We start from the raw sequence: 9,992 nt of genomic DNA, 5'->3' as shown, positions 1-9,992 counted from the left end.
ATATCAATGATTTTTAGAAAGGTAGTCTATATGTTAAGTAAGAATCAGTGTTCATTCATTAAGAATTGTAACTGTCAGATATTCAAAAATATGTGCTCTTTATAGGCCATGTAACATGGAACAAAAATGTATCCATAGTACACGAATGCCCCACTCGCACTTTTATTTTATATGTTCAGTGGACCGTGAAATTGGGGTAAAAACTCTAATTTGGCATTAAAATTAAAAAGATCATATCATACGTAACATGTGTACTAAATTTCAAATTAATTGAACTTCAACTTCATCAGAATCTACCTTGACCAAAATGTTAACCTGAAGCGGGACAGACGGGCGAACGAACGGACGAACGAACGGACGCACAGACCGAAAAACATAATGCCCCTCTACTATCGTAGGTGGGGCATACAAAACAATATTCTATTCTATTCTATACTTATCAGAATAACATTCTGCAAGTAACGAATCTATGGTATGTCTTATATAAATTCTTTTTTCCTGAGACTTGCTTTCCATCGACACTGAAATAATGAATTTAAATGAATTAATCCTTTTTTATTGGTACGGTAGTACCAACAAACCAAGTTTTAAGACAACAAGGTTGCTTTAAGTCATGTACATATGTACACACAGATGTGATTCAAATGGATTCAAACATCTATAGTTCACTATTTGATAATTTTTTTTCTATTATGGCCACATTATTTTCCCTGAAAACTTTTGTCTTTAGGTTGTAAAAGAATAATATAAGAAAACTACATTTTTAAAAAAAAATATGATATTATTTTCATCACTGTGACGTCTTATTCGAATGCATTTTAAAATGTCCAGTCAAATGCACAATTGACATGTCTAGAGCCGCCATATTGATTTGCTTAGATTCAAAAAGGTTCGGTTAATACAACATATTCAAAAATAAAACAACACTTAACTCAAATAACAGTTTCGTGAAATTATATTTTGTTCTTAATTTATACGTTTTTAACAGTCCTAGTGCACTGTTACCTTTTTAATGCATAATAATAGGAATATCAGGAGTGAAGTTGAAGATTTGGGTCGATTTAACGGCTGTACCTCTTCAACAACAGTACTATTACCCTTAACTACCTTAGCCAGAATGTTATTCAAATTATCAAAATGTGTTGTACCTTGGTAAACAAGTGATTCATTAGTGTACAGTCGTTATGTTAAACTCAGCATTTTAATTCAGCTCTTACTGAATTCTCCAAAAAAAGGAATAAAATCCCTAAATTTCCTGAACATTCTTATCGAAGTTGAACAGTAACAAGTCTCATCAATATTGTTCAGTGCTCGTTTGAAGTTATATTGAATTGACTATTATTTATACGAAAGAACATTTAAATTGAAAGAGAACAGCAGACTTTTTTTCTTCTGATATATTTTCTTTAAATCTATGATTTGGACCTAAAATGCATATCATCTTAAAATTTCCTAGTAGGTGAAAGAAAAGAGGATTTTCTTTTTAGATTTATTTTGGTAACTTTGTTGTTGAGTAGACTTAAATGATTAGATTTCAATAGTTTTATCTGAGCGTCACTGGTTAGTCTTGTGTGGACGAAACGCGCGTCTTGCATATTAAGTTTTAAACCTGTTACCTTTTGTTAGTTATTATTCGTATGTTTCTCTGTCCTATATGTTCTCCCATTTATTTGTATTGTAGTCTTGTCATGTAATGTTGTCATTTTAATGTTATATTTAACATTGCCATAAAAGCGGGAGGTTTGGCCACAAAACCAGGTTCAACCCACTTTTTTTTTTTCTTAAAATGTCATGTACCAAGTCAGGAAAATGGCCATTGTTATATTATAGTTCGTTTCTGTGTGTGTTACATTTTAATGTTGTGTTTCTGTTGTGTCGTAGTTCTCCTCTTATATTTGATGTGTTTCCCTCAGTTTTAGTTTGTAACCCGGATTTGTTTTTTTCTCAATCGATTGATGAATTTCGAACAGCGGTATACTAATGTTGCCTTTATTTATCAATTATCTGTATGTAAAGCTGTAGAATAAACATCCACACCCTTTTACCGGTTACTATATAGATGTAATAGGTAACACAGATCAAAATATTCTGTATTATAACTAAAATTTAGTTAATCTTTGTATAAGGGTTGTAAAAGCATGCATTCTTTAAAACCACTGAAACCTGATACATAAAAAGTGCCTCGTATCAGACGTTTACACATTGATAACTATTTTCCTAAATAGTCAAAACGATTTGATAAATACTCATATTTCCTCACAATATACCAATCAAGCAACTATTTTGTTTCCAACTACAGCAAGTTCTATTTTGAAATGTTTTTCTACATCATTTTTTCCTATGAATTTTAGGTATTTTTTCACAAGAAACAATGACATTACAAAAGATATCACATGACCAAATAAACTTGCCATAACATTCAATCAACTCTCTCTCATGTAGGTACGATATTGTCTGTGTGATATGTTTTATGAAACCAATTTATTCAGTGTCATTTATGTAAGAAAAAAATGTAAATATACAAAACGGGAAATGGTTAAAGGAGTTTCCTTATTCATACAAAATATATTTAAAATCTTTCCATCACTCCTTCATCTGTTTTTGAATACGGTATCAAAACAAAACAACAACATGTTGAATTTACGTGCTATGATACCTGTAAGACTAATTTTAACCTCAGATCTTATGTCACGGATATAAGCAACTAAAGGTCACCGTGAGCCTTCAACAATGAGCAAAGCCACGCCGCATTAAATTCAAAAACGGTGCCAGTTTTACCAAGTTACGAAACAGCACATTATAAGAACAAACCTAAAACTTGTATTTTTCTCGACTTTGTTTTATTTGATTGGTTGATTGATTGGTGTTTAACGCCACTTTCAACATTGTTGGTTATTTTGTGGCGGCCTGTTTTTATTATTGGAAGAAGCCGGAATACCAAGAGAGAACCACTGACCGTTGGTAGGAAAACTTACAATCCTAGTAAATTAAGATTGAAGTCGAACGCACCTGCCACGTACGGGTCTCGAATTCACAACCGCAGTGTTGACAGGCTAGTGATATAGTAGTTGAACTACTGCGACCATTCGGCCACCTATGTCCATGATTTTGTTTTGAAATAATGTAGATTCAACTATTTGCGTGGCTTTCAATATTCGTGGATTGAAGAAAATGGTATGTTGTATATTGTCGCCAAAGTTTTCATATAAGTATAACATGTATAAAGGAATATTGTACTTCATTAGAAATTCATCGTTTGCCTGTACCTTCGAATTCCACGAAAATTGATATCAAACGAATGATAATGAATCCATAGTAGTTTGACATATCAGATAAGCGCGATATCCAAAAATAGTTCAACTGATAAAGGCATTAAACGTTTTGGACGATGATGTTTCTTTGGCTCTTCTTACGGTGTGTATACTTCACAACTTGTTCGCTATGTCCGTGTCTGTAGTCGCTTTCCAGGTTTTCATGAATGTAATGGATGTAGAACTGATAAATTATTAAATCGGAGATTTCGTTACAACAAATTAATTAAAACCTATACCAAATTCTCTCATAAATACATAGATGTGATTAGGACGTTTGGCTGTTGTGGGGGTGTATAAATATCCTGCCATGTACAGTCTGTGTTTTTGGTGTTTGTTTTGTATCGATCTAATGAGTAAAGTCCTTTTCAACTGATTTTTATAGTTTGTTCTTATGTTGTATTGTTACACCACTGTCCGAGTTTACGGGAAGAGTTTGGCGCTAGCAAGCGTGTAAAAGTCGTCACAGCTAGTGAAAGCTTGTCTAAATCCTATTTGTGTTTTGACGTCCATTAAATTTTACTAACATACAAAGGTGCAAACATTATTTTGGCATGTAAGATTAGCAAAGAACATTGATATTTTGCACATTCAGAGATTCAACGTTCTATCATATGAATTTTGAAAAAGCAACATCTTGTATACCTCCGATTATCAAACAGCATATTATAGCATCTAAGTTATCTTTGTATTCAGATGGACCCTCTGAGATGAACGCTATTTCGTCTGGATCATCCTCTTTATCATAACGTCGTCCTAAATCATAAATCTTTGATTTCGATTTCTGGACATTCCATGGGTTCTTAACATTTGTGATATGTTCTGTCATCTTTACTGACTTCTCATCGTTAGTATACTTCACACGTGTCAAAACAGTCACATCATATGTGTGTTTCTAAAATAATATAAAATATTTTTCAACTTCTAAAATTCTGCTCAGTCAAGACTTCCTGATGTACAATGTATCATTTTTCGCCCTTGATGATAAGAAGACAACTCGACTGTTTAAATGAAACTACAAATGCATTACAGCTCAACACATACGCATCATGCACTTTTGTTAAGGGAATATTGCGTTGCGTCTGACATATTCCAATAAACTATTACCACAATCAAACCACAGCAACAATAAGAAATTGGTTTTTTTTTCTGCGAAAGTTTTTCTACGGTTTTCTTTTTTATTCAGATATAAATACAAGAATCCCTTCCCCTCCCTCATTAAATAATTAATTATTGAGGAAGATAATGTAAGAATGATAAACCTATGATATCAGGATTAAATCCTGAACAAGATACCCGAATCCATCTAAGGTCAATTTAGCATTGCTAAGACATGTTTGATGTTATTAAAAAAGATATATAAATTTACAGAAGCTTGTTGTACTGGAAAATAATTTGTCATAAAAAAAAAACAATTGATTCAATCTTAGTTTCAGATAGGACTTATTATTTTAAGGTATAGTTTGATCTGGCTCCTGATTGAAACTTTAGGGTATAGGAATTAAGTATACTTGAATCTTTTGATATACAGCGAACACCACTCACTGACAAATTACAAAAAAGCCTATCTGTTAATACGATACTCAATTTAACCTTGCATAATGTATAAGAAATGTAAAACAGAATCTTAATATCGTGTCTTCAGATATTTCAGACAGACTTCAAAACTTTGGTTTTACATTTGATTGCATTGCATGTTTCCTCATGTTTTTGTACCAAGTTGACAGTATCAATGTCTCAACATTTTGTTTCTGTTTCTAAAATAAAATACACTATTCTCTATTTTTGTTTTGCATTAGAAATATCCAATCAATAAATACGGGGGATGACTGACTTATGTATATGAATGGAAATATACAAGTTTTGGAAAAAGCGGTTGATAATATGAAGGGTCAGTCAAACATCATAAGCCGAAGAAAAACTGACAACGTCATGACAACATCATGACAAAAGAAGACGATAAGCGACCAAAGACGAACAAGTCCACAAAATACTACATAGGAAACTAAAGATTGAGCAACACAGCCCCCAACGAAACCTGTTCATATGCTCCAGTAGGGTAAGCAGTTTCTGAAAAAAGCAGTAAAACATAAACTGTGCAGATGTGTTCAAAGTTGCATTACGGGTCGTTTAAATTGTCTATGAAATCTGTTTGAATATACATAATCGAAAAACAAGACATTTACATATCATTAATTTAGTATATTGTATTCAACACTTTACAAAGCCTGTGTGTAACGAATGGGTAACTCTGTAGCCGATAACAGAGACACTTTCACCAGGATTACAAATCACTCCATTTATCATAGCTACATGTACAACACACCATGTACAATTCCGAGGCAAAGGTAGTTTGTCGATTTCAAATCTCATTAATCAATATAGCAGATTCAAATCCAGAGACAAAAGAAAAAAAAATAAGAAAACTGCAAAAGACAGAGGTCAGGTTATCTGACAAATTAGTTGTCTGTTGTTATGCATAGATAACCCGCCATGTGAGCACAACTTATTAAAATGTAACAATTGTGAATAGGACACAACCGGTAAATTTACTGATCAGACGAATATACTGTTATCTTAAGGCCATTGGTGGTAGAAATCAAATGTTTTCCAGTTTTAGCCTCAATTTGTATGTTTTTTCATCTTATTTTGGTCAGAATGGGTTATCAAGACCTCTAGATGCACGGGTTTGCTAAAAAAACACTTTTAAGTTTATTTCTATTTTTGTTGTATATTAAACCTTTCCATGCTGCGCCTGTCATATGACGGGATTACCCAAACCACCGTTATTTGGCTCCAATGGCTCTCCATACTTTTGGAGGTCAACTTTATGATACTTATTTCAAAATTGATGCATGTTCCCTCAACCTGAGGCTATCTATTGTCATGTTTCTCATGTCTTAGTTGCATTTTGAGCTCAAATACGAACTTGGAAAATTGAAATCGGATAAAACTGGTTTTTCTGGAGGGATGGGCTTCCCTTCGGTGTCTTATACAGAAAGTTCGGAGGCCTAAAACTTTCAAAATTAGTGTAAACCCGCAGGCATATATCTACTGATCATAATTATTATTGAAATACGCATAGGAAACGACTACTTCTGGTTTCAGGCCCACTTGAAGTCAAAAATCGGAAATAATCGTGAAATTCCGTATTTTTTGTCCAAATGACCTTCTCTAGACTGGTGTTCCCAGATAAATTTCACTCCAACCTAAAAACTGATGGGGTTAATGTGTTAACGTAGGTCCACTGTAAATGCAGACTACAGCTGGATACCTATATCAGCATCCCTCGGTCTTTGGGGTCAAGAAATAGGACGAAAAATCGTCAAAATTGATGCTTTTTGCACCTGATGACCACCTTTGGGGCAAATTAATGCCCACCCACCTCCGCCTTCTCACCCCAACTACCCCGCCCCGTGATCCCATACCTTAGATTTAAAGGAATCAATATGCTTCAGCAGCCGGGTAAAGCTCATTTGCATGTAATTTGCATATTTTTGCAAATAAACGAAAATTTGACATTTTCTGAAAACAGTTTAGCATGGTTAGTGTTAAAATATAACACCACGAAAACATGTCGTTTGTCGTTTTAAAACATACACACACATACCACTGTTGGAGGAATTGTGTGAAAGAAGCACACCCACTCTGTATGGTGCAAGCGTGCACAAGCGTAACCTATTATTTAAGATATGTTAACGCTATATGACGGGTCACAGGGTCTTTTCTGCTGCAAAATTAAATTTGACAATCGTAAAATTAAATTCATCATGATTGTCGTAAGTTCTAGATATTAAGAAAGGAACAAGACCTGCTGCTTTCTGTAATATCTTAATTCTCATGTTCACCCGGATATAAGAGATGAAAGCTTTCTTTGAAATGAGGATTATTGATTAAAGAAAGTAGCAAGATGTTTTTTTATTTTTTGAGAAGGATCTCTCTGGAATATGCTTCTTACGAGTACAACAGCAAATCGATAAGTAGAGTCGCACAATTAATACCAATTTGAATAACGACTGTTGAGATGTCAATCCACCAAACTCAAAACATATGTTGTTGATCAAAACTTCTAGCATTTTGATTATATCTTCATGGGTAAATGTTATTGGAAACAGTGAGGTTCTTAACAAAGTTCAATGTGTGATCACCTTAAACAAGGAATTTAGTTCTATGACTGAAATGTTTGTACAAAAAACTTGAAAAAAGAAGTTGTATTCGATGTTAAGATTTTTTATGGGGAATAATAGTGTTAAGCTTATAAAAATCAAAATTTTGATATTACTGTAAAATTGTTAAGATGGTGACCGATGATTTTGTAGTAGATATTGAGAAATTTTGAAGACCCGCACCTGATTGAAACCAATGTTTGAAAATACCTTAAGCCATCTTTTACTATCGACAGAATAGAACATTTGGAAGAACGTTAGAAGGGTTGTTAGTTGAACATGTTCAAAAATCGGTTTGTATTGTTCTTTATCAGACTTTTTGTGAAGTTAAAGTATCCAGTATGAAGATGGGATATTGTCATCGATCTCCTCCAAGTTTTTAACACAGAAGAAAAGAAATATTTTGTTAATTTTCAAAATCTTTCCTTTGCAAATGACTTATCGGCAAATATGAAATTGCAAGTTTTACTGTGAATTCAAAATTTGCTGTGAATTCCAAGTTCTTTCGTAAGACATTTTATAAAAATGATTGTTGCATAAAGTAACAATATTGTTCGAGTCTTTGTCTAGTGAAACAATATCATATTGTTCGTGTAAAAAATTAACAACTTCTCGGTTCTTGAAAGAGTTATAAACCCTTGAGCTCATGGTACGTCGTAGTTTTAGTGCGCTTTTGAATGCTTGACAAAAAAGCACTCATCCGTTTAGATAAAATATGCCGTATATATTGATATGACTAGCGCTTTAATCATGTTCTGCTGGTGGACTATCAGTCCCCGAGGCTAACATCAGATCAGTAGTAAGTATTTCGGCACTGACATGATTTAAAACAAACCTTTCTAAAATTGCCCGTTTATAAGTTTTGAAATTATTTAGAAACTAAGGTTTCAACTTCCTCAGGCAAAGTTGACCTTACATGGATTAGGCGATTTTTTATGTTCTTTTTGGTCGTAAAGATCCACAAATGTTTCGGTCCTTATACATCTTGGCTTTTAACTTTTTGGCATTGAGCGTTCTTGATGAAGTTAAATCCGGAAAAGCCTCTTGCGGATGAATACCTTTGATGCAATGGGTTTGATGGTTGATGTAGGTATATGAAAAGACTGTAATAGTTTCATATTCAAATTAATCATGTATTGTTTTATAAACGATTGTTTGAATGAAAATGTTGTTTATGTTGATAACACATGTAACATTTAAACCCTTATTAGCGATTTTTAATTTTAAAAATGTGAATTTATCATCTCTTAAAGGTAGTTGTCATGGGTTTAACATGTCTAAATAGCCCCGGTGCATAGCTATATCCATAAATATTGCAACTACCTGGCAGAATTTCTTTTATTAACGGAAGTGTTTTGGTCCTCTGGAAAACGCAAATTTTAATGAAATCGCCAAACAATCTCAGGCAGTTCAATTTATGAGACGAACCGAACATCTAAGCAATATTATATTACCTTAAATCGAATTATAGGTATTTTAGATTCTGCAGCACTGCGCATCACTGTTTCCCTGAATGCTCCTTTTCTAAGTGAAATGATGACTGGCAAAACTGTTTCTCCATAAACATCTGTTTAATATTGAAATTAACATATGCATATTCATATATCAATTGACAACAAAAATTGAACCAAAAGCTTACAAACGCATTTTTGGGTATATCTAATTTCATATTGTTGCATATTCAACACACAAAGATTTTCGAAATTATTAATATTGCTATACACTTAGCATACGGTTCCCAATAATCATGATTACGTACAATCTCCCATATGAAAATTGATGTCACAGGAATAATTAAACAAAATAAAAAATCACAGTAGTTATAGTTTGATTAAAAGCATATTGAAAAGTGCCTTTCCAATTGTTCTAAATTAAATCTTTTAATGTTTGTTGATACGCTATTGATGTTTATTATATACTTAGTAGTAAATACAGGTATACTGTATGTGTAATAAAACTAATGACAATCGTGCTATATCAACCATCCGTGATGATATCGATATCAGTCACGGTTACATTAGCTTTATCAAATCCCTTCAACTCTATGACGTCACGTCATCGATATCAGACACGCTTGTAAAGGCTTTATCAAACCATAATCTGTATTACATCAACTTACGGGTGAAAACATCTACTTGAAGTATATAATAAAGTGTATATGATATGGCTTTTTCAATATCACACCCCGTATCAACCCTCAACCAATATAATCCCTCGAGCAGAGCTCTAGGTATTATATTAGTGTCTTGGGTTGATACGGGTGTGATATTGAAAAAGCCATATAATATTCTCTATTAATTAGATTAGATACAGAAGTAAAATTCAAACACACACATATATATATATATATATATATACCTAGGTATTATGTTTAATAACTCAATCCATGTTTTCTATTGTATATTATATAAGTCGATTATCTGACAATAGTATGAGTTTAAGTTTACATCCGGCACTCATCATATAGCTCTTTATCTGTTACGGTTCCTAAACATCATTGGCTTGCAAATATTTG

General features: G+C 33.0%; 1 long non-coding RNA gene across 1 annotated transcript; it reads right to left on the bottom strand.

The window, feature by feature from the left end:
* Positions 1-483: 483 nt before the first annotated feature.
* On the bottom strand, positions 484-9,038 carry LOC127720405 (uncharacterized). The gene is made up of 3 exons (XR_007990724.1): positions 8,932-9,038; positions 3,957-4,206; positions 484-521 (listed from the first exon to the last, which is right to left on the bottom strand). It is a non-coding gene; the product is annotated as an uncharacterized LOC127720405 (long non-coding RNA).
* Between the last annotated feature and the right edge of the window lie 954 nt (positions 9,039-9,992).

This window comes from Mytilus californianus, unplaced genomic scaffold, assembly GCF_021869535.1.
Source record: "Mytilus californianus isolate M0D057914Y unplaced genomic scaffold, xbMytCali1.0.p SCAF_11, whole genome shotgun sequence".
Classification (NCBI taxonomy): domain Eukaryota; kingdom Metazoa; phylum Mollusca; class Bivalvia; order Mytilida; family Mytilidae; genus Mytilus; species Mytilus californianus.
Note: the sequence above shows the minus strand (reverse complement) of the source record. Positions and strands in the feature narration are given on the sequence as shown.